The following is a 17648-nucleotide window of genomic DNA, read 5'->3' as shown; positions in this document are numbered from 1 at the left end:
GGTATGGATGGCTTCCCACTAGAGTACTATGGCACCTTCGCAAGTCAACTGGTCCCCCAAATCACAGGCATATTTGAGGATGCACTGGAGAGAGGAGAACTGCCAGGCTCCGTCAGAGAGTTGGTATAAGTTGTATTTCCAAAGCCGGACTGTGACCTCAGAATCCCACCCTAAAATAGGCCTATAACATTACAAAACGCAGACTGCAAAATACTAGGGAAAATTCTAGTGGATCGGTATTCCCAGATCCTCCCTCCACTAATCCACCCGGATCAGAATGGATTTGTTCCTGTCCGCAACATATCCCAGAATTTACATAGGCTCGTCCACATACAAGACAGGGCAGGTCCCCAGTTTCCACGAGTGGCTTGCCTCATTCTAGACTTAGAAAATGACTTCGACACCCTCCTGTGGCCCTATCTATTTGCTGTCCTCAGTCAGAATGGAGTAGGACTGACCCTGTTGGTATACACACAGCTCGTTTACAAGAATCTAACCACAAGGGTCCGCCTCGAGAAATACATCTCGGCCCAGATTCCAGTGGAGTGAAGTACACGCCAAGGGTGTCCCCTCTCCCCGTTCCTATTTGCCCTGGCAATAGAACCCCTGGTGATATGGATGCGCCAGGAAGGAGAAGCCCGGGGCATCCTGATAGCTGGCACAGTCCACGGTGCGTCATTATACGTGGACGATCTGCTTATATAAGTGTGTGACATCACGGTTGACCTGAACCCCATCTCGACGACTTTACAAAGGTTTGCGGGAGTCTCAGGCCTTAAGGTCAATAAGAGCAAATCCATGATCTACCCCCTGAGCCCTCGCCTAGCCCCCTGGGACATTTCCGTTGGGACCCAGGAGATTGCCTGGAGACATGCAGCTCCTAGGTACCTTGGAGTCAGACTGTATCACTCCACGCAGGAGTTGTACGACGGAAAATACCGTAGAGCACTGGCAGGCATCCGAACGGCTGTGGAATTCTGGAAAACGCTCCCGCTGGCCCCTATAGGGCAAATAGCGCTGGCAAAAATTATCATTGTTACCGGCTCCTATACCACTTCACCAACCTCCCAATTATCCCACCCCGCCCCTTCTTCCAAGGACTAGACACTCTCCTCACCTCACTAGTTTGGGGGGGCGGGCCGAAACAGGGTAGCCCTATCCAAAGCTACAGCTCCCAACAGATCAAGTAGGGATAGGTGCTCTGATCTTTGAAGCCTACTTCCTAGCAGCGCAACTCCAGTGGCTCTCACACTGGACAGCAGAACGTCACATGGGTGAAACCAGCTCCGACACAGGGCAAATCACCCTACCAATTATCCAGCGCCTATTGCTACATGGCACTAAACTCCAACGTACATACCCATTACAAGTATCAGTGGCTCGCGTCTGCATGCTGTGTATACACCGCATAGCCAGAGAGAAACCGCCCTACTCCCCATTACTCCCACTAGTGGGTCACTACATGGCGAGAACACTGCAGGGCTGGACAAACAGTGCACTAACGGAATGGGAGTCCCTATATGAGGGGGGCCATTTGCGACCATATGGACAACTAGTAGACAAATTCAATCTCTCCCGAAGAATTTCTCCTACACCAATGACTTCTGGCCAGTAGCCGCCCATTCTGGGACCCACAGGCAGGAGAACCACCAATATATCCAGTCATACACACTATAATACACATTGGGGTGGGCAGACACCTTGTCACATGGCTCTTTAAAGCGGTACAAGAACTAAAACTCAAACCACTGATCTCCCTGAGGCAAGCATGGAGGACGACCTTAATAGACCTCTACATGACAAAGAGTGGGCAAAAGTCCTGGAATACCCCCAAAAAGTCTCCAGAAACGCACGCTTCAAAAACATACAATTCAGCGTTCTACACTGAGCATAGTTAACACCAAAGCGCTTACAACGATACTACCCAGACACCCAGTTCGCATGCCCCAGATGCCAAGCCCCTATAGCGGACTTTGAACACATGTTTTGGAATTGTCCCACATTGCAACACTATTGGCAATACGTCCACAATACCCTCAGATCAATCAATACCATCCCAGGGATTGACACATGGGAGGCGTGCAAGCTGGGAGTGTTCCAGAGGCGAAATATTGATAAAGTACAACTACGCTTTGCGTCCCTTCTACTGCTCCTAACAATGAGAGTCGTAGCCATGCACAGGAGGACTCCGGGTGGGCCCCCGGTTGAGGCCTGGGTGAGAGTCATTAAAAAATGGTGCGCGGCAGAAGAAGATGCAATCTGAGAGAATGAAGCAAAGAGCACACGTAAACACCATATATCCATGGAATGGGCGCAAATCCTGTCTGCACAAGGTTAACCAGTTCACCACACGAGTAGAACTCCCAGGGACCTCCCATGCCCAGCTGACGCCTGTCGTGCCAGCCCCGCCAGTCAGCAGCTGTTCCGCGTTAGAACGCCTGCCCATAGCGGACACTCCCCTAGGACCCGCACCACAAAACACAGCCCAGTAGCCCACAATATAAACTAGCTGAGTAAGTCTTCCCCCCCCGCCCCTCATGTCACTAGAACAACAATGCACGCTGCCATGGAGGACCCACTGACCCCCCTCCCATCTGCGCTCATTCCCCCATCATTCCCCCTTATTGATCCCACATCAATACACCAGTTCAGCACCCAGGTTTAAGTCTGGATACAAATCAGTTACTGAACCAACACCACATAGAGACTGAGCACACAGCCACACATTAGAACAGTAAGCTCTAAGTACTCATGGCTCTTGGTAAAAAAGAGTAGAAAAAAACCCATCACCAAGGCTGTGATGATCAAACAGAAGTCAAAACATACAAGTCTCACATAGAACATCATCACCTATGCACAACGCAAGGACTATACTGACCCATTAACACAACTGTGAGAGACTGCAACTATAAATGTACATCGGACAAGCCTACAATACCTAAGAATAGCTATGAATGTACCTCAAGATTGAAACCATTGCCGATGTTTAACTGTATTGAATATGTTTAAAAATCAATAAAAACAAAAAAAATGCAGCTCTCTCGTGGCTCACTTTCAGCACTACGGACAGGCGGGACAACTCTGCACCCGGACTCTATGGGCCAGGTAAAATTTAACTGACTGTCATGGGTTGGTCCTGGGACCCGCATGACCTTTACCCTGCAAGGATACAATGCAACTTGACCTGCAAGTGACTGATTGTCACTAGTGGTTTTCCTCAATGTTAACTTTACCCTGTATTATTTTGTCTTTATTTTCTGTTATTCCTAAAATCTACAACTACGGTTATATGTATGCTATTCTGTTCATTTTGGTGTCTAAATTAAGATAAAGATACACTCTATTTTTAGAAATTGGTCTCTTGAGTTGTGTCAATTACTCATCGGTCATGTTGGTAAATGCTCAACACATGTTCCTCTAGTAAAGCCAGACTGCTCTTTGCCACTTTACCAGGACTGAGCTAAGGATTTATATGTGTGAATCTAAAGGCCATCTTTGGGGTATTGTCAGAGTATTACATGGTGAGGACTAACCCCCACACCACATAATACTCCACTTTCCTACATTGGCATTTTCCTTCCTTAGCCATTTAGTGCCTGCAGCCTGTTTCTGGTCACATGACTGGGTGTAGCTGATATTTGGGCTTTGTGTAGTCCTACGCAGCCACACACAACTGGCAGGATGGGAGGGCGGAGTCAGACCCAGCCCTACTTATACTTGGATAAGCTGTGTTCTGCCTCCACACCAAGGGCTGCATAACCCCTGTAGTTAGCCTGTGGGCACTGCAGGGAAATCAGGATGGCTGGGGAAGTCAAAGAGAAACCTCTAGCAGCTTCTCCCCAATTTCAAAGGCATAACTGGGTATAAATACTGGACCGCAGGCACTAACTCTTCAGTACACTTCTGGACCTGGGGATTCTCTGTCAGGAAGAAGGACTGCTTTGCTACGGAAGTACTGCCACTCTGCTGGACTACTGCCGTGCTGTGCTGCTGCCATGCTGTGCTGACCTGCTGCTCTTTTGCCTGGTATAAAAGGACAGCACTTGCATCTCTTAAACATAGAACCCCAGAGTTGCTCCAATGGCTAGTTGGCTGACCTCCTAACCCGAACCTCAGGGACAAAAGGCTCCAACAACCTTGACTCAGCACCTGGAATCTGTAAATCTACCCTGCTAAGTGGTGCCACTCTATTCCCAGCCCCTTGGAAGTGGGCCTAAGGTGCTCTGCCAGCCTCAGTAGATCCAGTGGAACTGATGCATCTCAACTGCTGCACAGCACAGCCCCTGGCAGAGCCAACACATTCCCACTACTGCGATTATCAGGACTGTCTGAAAGACCCGCATCCCAGCCAGTAGCCACATTGAAACTGCTGATGTTAGACCAATCCTCAGTTCATGCCCTTACATCCCTCATCGACCTGGTCTCACGACAACTCTGTCGTGAGGCCAGGCAGCCTCACAGATCCTTGGAACCGATGCATCTCCCCAACTGTGCGGCACATCCTCTACTCCAGACTTCGCATCGCAAGCCCTGGTCGATGGGATCCTCGACAGTGACATAGGACCTTGCTCTGTAGCCTAGCCACATCTTGGAAGCAACAAATTCCTTTGGCTATGTGATGCAGCTTTGACACAGATGCTCGCAACTCTCCGCAAACTAGGATTTAAGGTACTTTGTTCAGCAGGCCTAACTGGGTCCCTGTAGCAGGCCCGCGCTCCACCGTGGTCGGCCTGATCTTGTGACTTTGTCCTGGTCTGGCACAAACAGATATCTACAGTTAGAGGTTTATGCCTTTTGGGCACTATTTTCACTAGAATATTTTTAATTAAATATTTTCAGTTCTACTGACTCAAATTTTGGCATTTTAGTCGTGTTTCATTTTTTTTAAATCACTAGATTTCTCTAAACTGGTGGGATCCTTTTGTGGTATGTTTTCACTGTGTTAATATTTGAAGGGTTGCACAAATACTTTATACATTGCCTGTGTGTTAAGCCTGACTGCTCTGTGCCAAGCTACCCGAGGGTCAAGGACAGGTTAATTTAGGTTATGCTTGTAACTTCACCCTGAGAAGAACTGTGGATGCTGCATAAGACAGGTTCCACTCCACCCTCAACCAGTAACTCAATTTGGTACAGTCCCCATGTCTGGGAGGAATACACAACACAGCAGAACCATTATGGTGATGTCACCTTGGACACAAGCAGTAAGGCACATTCAGTTTAGGCAGAAAAATGCCAAGTTTCTAAAAGTAGCATTTTCAGAATAGTAAGTTAAAGTCTGACTTTACCATTAAAGAGAATTCTTACTTGCAATTGAACTGAGTGGGAAAAGTATTTCTCTATCTGCTCCCAAACCAAAGTTATCGCGTATTAAATGTAATAGGGTAACCCAGTGTTAGTCTATAGGAGTTATAGCCTTCCTTAAGTGAAAAACAACTTTAGAAGTTTTTCACTGTCAGGATATGTAACCCTTAAGTGCACATGTTCTACTTTTTAAAGACTATGCACCCTGCCATATGAACTTCTAGGGCCTACTTTAGGCATGATATCTACATATTAAAACATGAGGTTTAGACCGGGTTTTAGACCTGGTATCATTGGCGTGAGTCTCCCTTCCATTTTTTACTGATTGCCTCCTCTGTATATGATCTGTTTCACTGGTTAGATGCTTTGGGCACTGTGCCACTGCTATTCAGTGCCACAGTGCAAGTGCTCCCTATGTTAAATTGATGAATTGATTAGTGACTCCATGATTGGGTTATTTGATTTACTTGTCAGACCCTAAGTACAGTGCACCATGTGTGCCCAGGAATGGTAGATCAAATGCAGCTGGTGGGTTTGCAGCACTGGTTGTGCCACCCACAGAAGCATCTTGTAAATTGTGTCTCAGGCCTACCATTGCAGAACCTGTGAGCAGTCTTTTACTGCCATGTCGACTTGGTAAGTGCACCCACTTGCCAGTCCCTAAACCTTCTCTTTTCTTCATATCAGACACCCTTAAGGAAGGCTCAAGGGCAGGGTGCATTGTAGGTATAAGATAGGACATGCCCTGATATGTGTGGCATGTCCCAATAGTGAATTACAGCTATTTTCGTTTTGCACTATTGCAAGGCAATCTGTTCCCCATAGGCCAGAATAGGCATTTTGAGTATAACATCTTATAATCCTAACTGACTCAGGGAACTGGGTAGAAATTCAAGTTTAGTATGCCTGAACTCAGAATGATAAAATACATATTTTAGTGGTTAGTTTTAACATTCTGCGTTTGAAAATACCACTTTTAGAAAGTAGGTATTTTCTTGCCTAACTATCCAAGCCTGCCTCTGCTGGGTTGTGTATTCCTTGTCTGGAGTTTGAGTGACAGGGGCTGGGGGATTCCAGGAGACAGGGTGAGTCAGCACAGGGCTGAATAGAGAGATCTGCATGTAGATGGGTGGGAGGAGTTGCACCTGGGACCTGAATAGGGCTGAGCCTTCCCTCCACTATGCTGGCTCCACATCCTGGGTGTGTCTGTTGTCCCTGGCCTACACTGTGAAAGGAAAGAAGGAGTCTTGTCAACAAAGTGCTCCAGGACTGACCAGACCTGGTTTGGACAAGGCAAAGGCCTCTCTGCCTTCGGAGAACAAAGAGAATATGAGTTTAAATATGGGGACCCAGACCCCAAGACTTTAGATCACTTCTGGCAACAAGACAAACCCTTTGCCAAGGAGAAGAACCAAGGAAGCTGCATGAGTTAGGACTGCCCATCTGCTGCAGTGGTCTCTTCTTTGCCAAGGAAAGGATAAGGAACTCTTAAAGAACTTTCATCATCTTGCAGAATAATTCTCCAAGGGCTTGAACTTGTGCTTGCCTCCTGCTGAAGTTCAGGGCTTCAAGACTTCACCATCAGCTCCCCTCTGAATTTCCTTGCTGGGAATTCTGCCTGCAGAAGCCTCCGTGACGCTTTCGAGCTGGAAGCGTGACGCATCAAGAAGAAGCGTGTTGCAGCAGTTGCTGTCGCAACACCGGAGGAGCGTGTCACCGCCGCAGAGGTTGCCGTTGCATCACCAGAGAAGCGTACCTTCATCAAAGCTGTTTCCCGGGCCGCCGTTGCATCACCGGAGAAGCGCGTCACAGGGCCTGTCTTTGCTCCAAAGTACAGAGTTCGCTTCACGGCCACAGGGCATGCACGCATCGTCTTCACGTCGCCGCATTAAGGGCGCCATCTTATCGCAATGTACCGGATCGTCGCATCGCATTGAGGCACCATCTTGTCGCATCACAACCGGAACACATCACGAGAATCTACACATCACCTCCTCTGCTGTAAGAACCGAGACACATCCCCTACTCTGTGAAAGCATTGAGGCGCGATGCATCATCTCCCCCGAAGCAAGGAACCAACACATCTCCCTTCCTGCGGACCTTTTGTTTGTTTTGCGTTACGCATCCAGGTACTTTTGTGAGAACTTTGTTGCATTCATCATCAACTTGAGTTAATTACCTTCTACCATCTTTAAGTCTATTTTAAATACAGTATTGTGGATTTTTGTCATTTGTGGTCTTGTGTTAAGTCTATATAAAGAATACTTATTTTTATAAAACCTTGTGGTGTCCATCTGTAGTGTTTTCATTGTATTACTGTGTGGATTCACAAATGCTTAACACACTGCCTCTGAGATAAGCCTGTCTGCTCATACCAAGCTACCAAGGGGGTGAAGATGAGTTATCCAGTAGTGTACTCCCCTTTACCTGACTTAGAATCAAGGGTCCCTATTTGGTCAAAGGTGTATACCATTGCCAACTAAAGACCCCCAGATCTAACACCGGGCAAAAGGTTTATTTTGCCAGGCTGAAATTGGAGCTTAAAACTGAACTAAAGACTTGTCCTCCACTTTAAACATCTGGGAATGTACATCTCCCTGGACTCTGCACGGAGCTGGGAGCGTAACATAAATTAGGGACACAGTTGCCTGTGCATCCAGCTCGAAACATGGGGAAAGCTCCCACTAACACTGATGGGAAGAGGGGCCCTGTTTAAGATGATCACCCTGATCCAACAGCAATATCTTTTTTAAACTATCCATATGCCCCAGTGGCAGCTGGTGAGGCTTGTGAGTGGTAGGGCTGGGCTTGGTCCGGGCTTGGTCTGGGGTGGGGGTGGCTTCGCTGGGGTCAGGAATTTGTTCTGGAGGTTAGTCGCCATTTCCTGTGCAAAAATAAGATAAGATAAAAAGCTGACCAAAAAGGAATATCTTTCATAGGCCTAGCTTAGTAGGCAAGCCTGGCTTTCTTCTTTAGTGATATCTGCAACAGTCAAGAAGGTTGTGAGTACATGTCAGGCTGTTATATTGAGGATAATAGGATAGTTAGGGGCTAATTATCCCAATGTTCATGATGTCCTACGTATAGAACAGTTAATAAACTTTCCAAAATTTGCAGAGAACCAAAAATTCTGTTTTCTGTTAAAAAAAGAGAGATCTGTTTTGCCATTTAAACAGTCCATAACATAACATAATGTGTATTTCCAAAGCGCACATTCACCCAACTCAGTGGTACTCATTTTATCAACCTCACTACGATGAAAGGCTGAGTGGACCCACCAGGATTTATACCTGTGACCATGAGGTCAAACGCAGGTCCCTACAATGGATGCATTAGTCCACTAAGCCACTAGCTGCTTTTGCCTCTTCAGTGTCTCCCTCATGCCACAAGACTCAAAACATCATTTGTATATTTACATACATAGCTGAGAACTATGGATGTCAGGACATTTTTAAATATCATACATTAGAGCCCAAGGTTGTTCCTCACATGGGCGTAGGAAGCGTGGGGGACGCGGGGGATATATCCCCCCCAGATTTTAAAGTGGGGGGGACACGGGGGACAAAAGAATTTCCCCTCATCCGTCTGTTATTCACTGGGCCATTAGCGCGCGAAAGCGCTACCTAATGGCCCTGCACTTACCTGCCAGGAGTCAAAGAGGCCACCCGCCCTCTGTCCTTTGTTATGCTGCAAGAAGGCTAGGCGTCCTAAGGGCAGAGAAGGAAAAAAACTCTGTCTCTTTTCATTCATACCCAGAGAAGGCAAGCACAGTGTCAACTTCTCCTGATCTGCCAACAGCAGCGGCCCTCCTCCCCCTCTCTCTTTCTTTTTCCTCTATCTCGTTCTGTCTCTGTCTCCTTCCTAGTTAAGTTCTGATTTCATGAGACAGCTCTTACGTTCTCGCTCTTGCCTCTCCTTGTATTTATTTGTTTCCTTGTGAAATGGATCCAAAATAGGAAGAACACTTTGGCTGGAAATGTCCTCATTTGCTGATCGTTTTATAATTCCAAAGAAAAACCTCGGGACGGAGAGAAAACATTATTGAATAGCTAAATAAAGTGATGCAGAGTGGTCAACAGACAGGCCAGATTGTTATTTACACCCACACACATTAGCACAACTTTACAGAGTTTGCCAGTGAAAGCGCTACTTTCTTTTTTTCTTCTTTCTTTGAACAACATTCTTTTTCCAGGGCGGGGAAGTGCTACATTCCTAAAGGGACTGCAATACCTGGTCGAGTGGAGTAGAAACATTTAATATGATCGTTTTCAACTGTTTAATTATTTTAGCTTATAAAATGTGTACTGCGGCTCTTTGTTCGGGGATGTGGTGTTTTTAAACCAAACTGCTTACATTTTGAAAGGATGTAAGCAATGGACATTGAAACAGGTCTCTTCCTGCCTGGTCCTGTAGCCATGTCCTGAATTTTATAGGAAAAATCACTTACTGATTTCTAAATACTGAGTTTAAACTGCTAAGGTAACCATGTTGTTCCTGAATACATTTCACATGCTTTGCTTACTCTTGCATTCCTTATGAGTGTCTGCTTTCTCCAGGGTGTTGTTCGTTTTTTTCAGGCAGCATTTTACTGTTGTTTAGAGCATAATTTGAATTTAGTCGCAGCCCAATTGAGATGTAGCTGAAGGCTGTGCAAGTTTCTCTCAGTGGGGCAGTATGGTGTTCAGTGTGGGAGAGGATGTGGCACGCTGGCCAGAGCTGTTGAATTTGGAACTTGAGCACCATTTTCAGCCTTCCTGGCCAGTCCACCAGACTACACTCCTGACAGAGCTCATTCCGATGCTGCACCTTAGAAGGCCCGATAGACCTTAGAAGCCCTGGTGTCCAAACACCCGCAGGTGGACCCTAACGGCAGCAAGTGTGAGCTAACCTTGAAGGCCTGTCCACCACAGTCCACCACAGTTCACCTCCAGTCTTGCGAGCAGGCATACAAGCACACCCTAGACACACCATCATCGACAGTGACTGTCACTGAAGTCACAAGATCCTTGAGGCCAGTCCACCGCACCCATTGGTACCTCCATTGGCCTTTTTCAGCAGTAGTGGTGCAACTCAACAGGGATCAGCAATGAAGGATTTGCCTGCACACCAAACTTAGGGATCCGCAATGAAGGAATTGCATGCACACCAAACTTAGGGGGTGATTATAATGGGGGGTGTGCAATAGATACTTTAATTACGCTAACAAAATAGTCATCTGAAAGCCTTCTTGGCGAAGCACAGCGCTCTTCATGCCTTTTCTAAACAGTCGATAACTTATGGGAGCCATCTCTCCACTGGGATTGGCTTGTCTCCAGAATGTGTGCGGCCCAGTGCAGTGCGTCGTGGTGGACATTTCTCTGAGTCAGACAGAGGCTTAATGTTAAACTGTGCTTATCTTAAGCCACGCCTCCTCCACCCAAAGTACCATTACACATATCAACAAAAGATGGAGGAGTCTATACCCACTCCCACGTACACTCTACCCCCAGTGGATTGATGTGTGAGTGTGATAACCCGACAGATGGGTTGGGTGAAAGGCCCATCCTTACACAATCCGAGCTCATTTCCTTCACTAGCATCACCGTATTATAGTTCATCGACAGCTGTGCCTGTCGCATACCGAGGAATGTGCAGGAGGGAAGGTTGAAATGTGTGCACGCAGAGAGAATACTGTCCCCCCCCTTTGAAAAGCTGGTATGTGGGATGGAGTAGCCCAAATACTTATTCAACACAATTCAACAAAATTCAGAAACTTCAGTGCACCTATAACTAATTTGTCCTTAATATTTTTGACATGACATTAAAAAATATTTCACACAATAGGTTCATCCAGATGCACAAAAAGTCCAAAATACTGCTTTGTGTGATTTTTCTTGTGATTTGTAGAGCCACGGTTTTATTCGGAGAAGTGTGGCTCAGGGGTTAGAGGCAGCAGACCCGGACGCTGAGATCGGTCCTGGACCAGGGTTCAATTCCCCGCCTCGGCGGGTCTTGAGCTATAAATTCCACAGACTCGATAATTCTCGCCCCGGTGCCTCCTCGACTCACGGGTTCACACTCTGCGACTCTGGGCAATAGCTTGCTTAATCTCCACAACGGCCCCTCGCGGCGGGATGCCTGACTTTCACCTTGTGGATACCCTGCTATCTCACAGGGGAATACCAGGAAGGGTTCCCTAAGCAAGCGCCGGGACACCCACTGCGGGTAGCTGTGCGCTATATAAGCTCAACTACATACATTCTTCAGATTTAAAAAGTTTGCATGTCATAATGTGTGGTGACAGCCAACACAGATGCCATTGAACACTCCACTTTCTCGAAGCTACAGAATATGACAATTGGCTTCTCAATTGGAGATTGATTCCTGGATTGACATGGCTTGCCATTTATTACAAGGCACCCTTTATGTTTCAAACTTTGATAAGTACTGCGCTGTCAAAAGGCTTGTGAAGGTGGGCGATTAACATGGTTGATTGTTCAGGCATATGGCTGTAATGTTCATCGGATTTTAAGTAATCCCTAATGACAAGGCTTGCAAAAGGCAGTGTGACCACTGATTAGGTGTCGTGCGTGAACATTTTCAATGAATGAATCAGTGTCCAATAGGAAGACCATTAGTATTTTCTGTAGCCTTGCTAAGTGGAATATTCGGCGAAACACGGGTTGGCAGTTACTAAAAAATGTGACACAGAAATTGTTTTCATCTGAAGCTAAACGCTGGAATACTGCAAAGCATGAGAAAAGCATGCAAGACAACCTATTGTACTTTTTGTGTATCTGTTCGAAATTATTGCTTTTCATATTTATTGATGTCATACCAAATGTAATAAGGGCACATTTGGTATAGATACACATAACTTTGCTGAATTTTGTCAAAGTGTGTCAGGAAGATACTTGACATTTGGTGTGTAGGAGCAGCACAGGGCCATCAAACTCAAACAAACCCACTAGCCCCATGAGCTAGCCAGGTTCTGAAAGGTTGCAAGTGATGGAGCAGCGTCATCCAAGCCCAAGCATTGCTCTGAGAGGCTGGTAGGACATTGTCAAAGTCAGTGCAACACCTGAAAGACGCTTATGAAATGAAGGCTAGTCAGTCACAAGCAACATGTGTCTCTGAAAGGCCTGTAACAGCCCAGTCTTTTGCTTGGATGACAGTAGAGATGGGGCACAGTTTTTTTTCTGGAAGGCTTGAAATCCCTCAAAAGTTTCAGTCATATATCAAGTTAAAGTAGGAGGACCTTTTCTACGATTTGGTGGAACTGTAGTTATTTGCAATCTTGGACTCAATTAATCGCATAGATCAGAGAAGGTAGGAGAGAAGAGGACCTGAGAACTTAATCACACTTTCCTGGGTCAATTTAAAATTGCTTGCAAGAAAAACGTGAGGCATAGACTATGGAAGGAAAGCAATGAAAGCGAAGCAGAGAATTGTATTAAGATGCAACGCTATCGACTCTTTCAATGTCTTGGCAACATCACATTGAGAGCCGCCATCAACCAGATTTTTTTAACACAGAAGTTCACTTTAGTCATGTGTATTAATTCATTGCTGTTTTTGAGCACATGCATGTTGGTAGCAGCGGAGTGCCTGTTGGCAGCCGCACAACGTACATGAAGATGCAGAGTCTTCAAGAGTGATCAAGAACCTGAAGATCTACTTCAGCATGTGTGGGGCGAGATTACTACTATATTGTGCACCCTGCGACACCAAGCAAGGACCCATTGGAGTGACTCACTGAAGTGCCGGCACTGGACCTGGACACGGCGCTATCCATCAATCTGTTGACTCAATAACTTCCAGCAGCCTTTAACCGCTACCGTGCTACCGCGTTTTCCCGCTGTGCGCTGGAATTTCAAAAATGCGCGGTTTGTGACAAAGCCAGCTTGTAATCCGCGTAGCGCAGGTAACGCCCATGACGAGCTGGCTTTGTCATCAGCACCGAAGGGGTTAAGAGCTGCTTTGGCTGACTCCACAGTTCTAAGCAGCTACTTAGGCCTTTGCACAGAATCAAGGTGTTTGCAAGGCGCCATCTTTTTGAGCAGGTCCTTGTAACATTGAGCCTGCTCCACAAAGTCATGGTCAGATCACCTCCATTCAGAACACAGAACCCAGCAGCTGGGGGTCCTCGTAGTCATAGGTCTAATCTTTGCTTTCTGGGTCGTAGCAAAGCAGGAAACTTCAGATATTTCCCCTTTTCTCAATGCAAGTTTAAAGAGCTTCTTCAGCTGTCAATAGGTGCTCACTCTCCCTTATGGGTGGCAGTGTATATCTATACATGTGCGAAGCGGGTGTAGAACTAGTGCCCAATCACAAGGGAATACACCCTGGAAATTCACCCTGGAAATTCAGATGGATGTCTGGTCACTTCAAAAGACAACTTCCTAGGCTTCTCCCACAGGACTTAGGAATGGAGAAGCTCGGCTCACATCAACAGGCGAGTGGAAGTGCATGCGTCATTACCATTTGCTCCATCTGTCTGGACTACTACGCAGACCCGGTGACCACGCAGTGCGGGCACAACTTCTGCCGGCCCTGCCTCGCCCGATGCTGGGCAGGAGTGGCCTCAAACTTCCCCAGCCCCGAGTGCCGGAAGGCGTCACCCAAGGATGCCCTGAGCTCCAACCGGCAGCTGGCCAACATTGTGCAGATCGCCAAGGACTTGTGCTAGCAGGTGGCGCAGCTGAGGGTGGAGGGGGAGTGCATCCGGCACTGCGAGAAGCTGCGGCTCTTCTGTAGGAAGGAGGAGACGGCCATCTGTGTGGTGTGCAGAGAGGCCAAGGAGCACCGGTCCCACGAGGCGGTACCCCTGGAAGAGGCGGCCCTAAAATGCAAGGTAAGAGAATATGCACCCAGCTCACGGTGTGCGACAGACACTTGCTCCATTCATCCATCTATATATCCACCCATCCATCGTCCATCCGCCCACCTGTCCATCCGCCCACCTGTCCACCCACCCATCCTTCTATCCACCCAGCCAACTATCCGCCCACCTGTCCATCCATCCACACACCATCCATTCATCCAACCATCCATTTATCCGCCCATCTGTCCATTCACCCATCCATACACCCATCCACGCACCCACCCACCTGTCCATCCATCCACCCACCATTCAATCATTCATCCACCCACCCTTCCACGCATCCTCCCATCCATCCATCCACCCATCCACCCACCCACCATCCATCCATCTACCTGTCCACCCATCCATCCACCCTTCCTTCCTCCAACCCAAACACCCACACCCACATCCATCTTATTCCATTCGTCCACACATCATCACATTTCATCTATCCATCAGACACCCATTTATTCATAGCCAGCTCCATTCACCTATACATCACCACATTGTAACAATTCATATATCACTTTATTCCATCCATCCATCCCCACTCATCCACCCATCCATCCATCTTATTCCATTCGTCCACTTGTTTCATCTATCCGCCAGGCACCCATTCATCCATTGCCTTCTTACATTCATCCACCCATCACCCTACTGCATCCATTCATATATCACTTTATTCCGTCCATCCATCTCTCGGCCATTCATTCATCACCTTGTTTATCTTTGTATCTAGTTGATATTATGTTCGCTGCCATTGTCCGATGATTCGTGCTTGCATGGTTCTTTAAATATTAGTTGCTGCAACTATCCCGTTAACTAGTACATCATTTATAGATCCTGGGAGGATGAAAAACAAAGTCAGTCTCTGGGTAACTGGCCGGTGACCTGCAGGTAGGACATAGATTTCTGTAGGTGCCACGTTACCCAATGGTACCTTATTTGTGTCTTCATGCTGCAAAGATTTCGTAGCTGATACTTCTATCTCTGTTTTTAGGCCTCAAATACAGCAATTCACTGTCTGAAGGCCAAAGCCTCTTGTGGACCATACCAACAAGCTTTGCAATGCAATAGGTCTTGCATTATTAAAGTTTGAGCTATTGGTGTTGCATTATTATTAGCAATGCCACTAGCTCAAACTTTAATAATGCGAGACCTATTGCATTGCAAATGCTTGTTTACATTGCGGCAGATGATGCAGCCAGCAGTACCTGCTGCAATGTAAAAGATAGGCACTTGCGAACGCTGTAGTGGCGGTCGCATTGTAATGCCTATCGTGAGGCCGCCACCTTCAAGGCCAGCTGACCCATTCCCCGATTCGATGGCGGACGGACTGAAGTCCCCCTGCCATCGTAGTCAACCCCTAAGTTTGCAAACTTAATGGTCTCTGCTTCATGCACAAACACTTTTAACATGTGCAGCCTGCTTTCGGGCAACTGGAGTTATGCAGCAATGGAGGCCAAAAAGATGTTGCAGTGTTGACTAAATTATGCCACAATAAAAAGGCTGCAGCGTAATGCAGTGCATTTATGATACTTTTTTATTTTGACATATTTATACATACTAACACCCTCAACAAAGCTTTTGCCTCATTATTACCTGTGTAACATACAAATGCAGCAGTGGGAAAGGTGACTCGTCAACCTTTGCAAAGGGCCCTACACTTCACTGCAACATAAGTCACATTTCTCTTAGTAATTTTTGATCCGTTTGAGCAACAAAATTGTTTTGGGACAAATAGTTAGATTATGCAGCTGATGATGTATTATGTTGCAAATATGATACCGCCATAGTTAAGTGGACATTTTTTTTTCCATTTAACTTAATTTTGCCCCAGCATTGTAGTTGATCAATCTGCAAGTTCCCCAAACCCAAAAGTCGAGTTTGGGCACAGTTTGCATTTTAAAAGCAGTCCTACAACACAGGGCTACTTTTAAACTCAGGCTTCAGCAGTGCACACATGCAAACGCAGAAAGGGCTGCTGGCCTCAAAACTGCCATGCCCTATTATATTCTAGGGACTTAAAGGTAGTTCGAATCCCCCTGCCCTATTATGTACTAGGGCCTTCTAGGAGAGGTCATGCTAATCATAGGGGTACCCTAACCCATAGTGCACGCTAGTGTATGTAGGTGTTTTCACAGTATCTTTAGGTGTCTCTTTAGGAATAGCACTGGCCCTGTGCCTGTTCAGGCAGAGGCCAGGGTCAGGTACCACCAGTACCAGTCAGCAAAACGTTGGGGAGTGCCCAGGGTAGAGGATGGCTTTGCAACACTAAAGAAGCACAAACTCAGAATTTAAAACATAACACCGTGGTTGTGGGGTTCTCTTTAATAATCAGAATTGATTTCTATCCTAATGAACGCATTTTTCAACATTAGGATAAGGAAAGACTGGGGAAAAATCATAACATTCTAATCTATACCTTGAAGTTTTCATGCAGATCTTTGATGATGGTTAATAGCTCACTCTTCTATGTCAGGATTTTAACTTCTAAACTGCAAATACCAAAATAATCTCTCAGACAAAAGCAGTAACTCACTGACCTATATACATGTTATGCATTTTATGATCTGCGTGGTACACGTTCTTTGCAGCAGGCATATTACCCCACTGTGGCTACCTTACCAAGAGTCAAAACTTCCACTAGACAAACTCCGATCTCTCTCAATAAAGGTTATTAATCACCAAAGTTATCTTCACATTTTTATTGTTGCCTGAAAATTGCTGGAGACCAGGAATGCAGTAGCAGGTATTTTTCAAACCATAATGCACTTGCAAACACGACGTCCCCACCCTAAGTCCGCGACCTTTGTTTGCTTGGTGCATGAAGATGCAAAATTCATGTACATGTTTTTTTAACATTTAGTCTGATTACTATATGAAATAACAAACAAGCATACATGCAAACTGTGACAACATGCCTGCTTTTCTCACAATTTCACTTCGAAAGTATGCAATTGTGTTTGTTTAACGGGCGGTGATTTGTATAGGGTCACTGGGAAGTCCACAAGGTTGTCCCTGTCCCCCCCAGAATTTTAGTGTCTCCTACGCCCCTGGTTCCTCATATAGGTGCAAGTAAAGGAAGCAGGACACATTCATCATTAGGCAGCTCTATGTGCAGTGCTCTCGCTCCTCTCCATCGGGAATCGCTCCTCTCCATCGGGAATAATACCCTGCTGGGCAAGGCATCTCTCTTCACACCCCGGGCAGCTGGATCCTCATGAGGCGCGCGCCCTTCTCCCTTCCGTTAACCAGACCAGGCCGGGCTGTGTTAGCCTCCGGGCCTGGGCACATCTCCCTGTCCCCTGCAGTCCCACAGGGCAATATCACACTAACCCTGCTACCAGTGCAGCTGCTCTCATCTCTTTTGTGTCCATGCCATTTCCTTAATCATGCCCTCGTCCCAAATCAGCCACGCAAAGTTCAAGAATGTTAGACTATATTTGTAATTTACATACTCAACCTGAGAAGTATGGCTGGGGAATTTTTTTAATATGCA

General features: G+C 46.5%; 1 protein-coding gene across 2 annotated transcripts in view; it reads right to left on the bottom strand.

The window, feature by feature from the left end:
• The window catches only part of LOC144799332 (fatty acyl-CoA hydrolase precursor, medium chain-like), a 395371-nt gene that overhangs the window by 357851 nt on the left and 19872 nt on the right, over positions 1-17648 (bottom strand). The gene's annotated exons all lie outside the window — the stretch shown is intronic.

The sequence above is a fragment of the Lissotriton helveticus genome, chromosome 12 (assembly GCF_964261635.1).
Source record: "Lissotriton helveticus chromosome 12, aLisHel1.1, whole genome shotgun sequence".
NCBI classification, from domain to species: Eukaryota; Metazoa; Chordata; class Amphibia; order Caudata; family Salamandridae; genus Lissotriton; species Lissotriton helveticus.
Note: the sequence above shows the minus strand (reverse complement) of the source record. Positions and strands in the feature narration are given on the sequence as shown.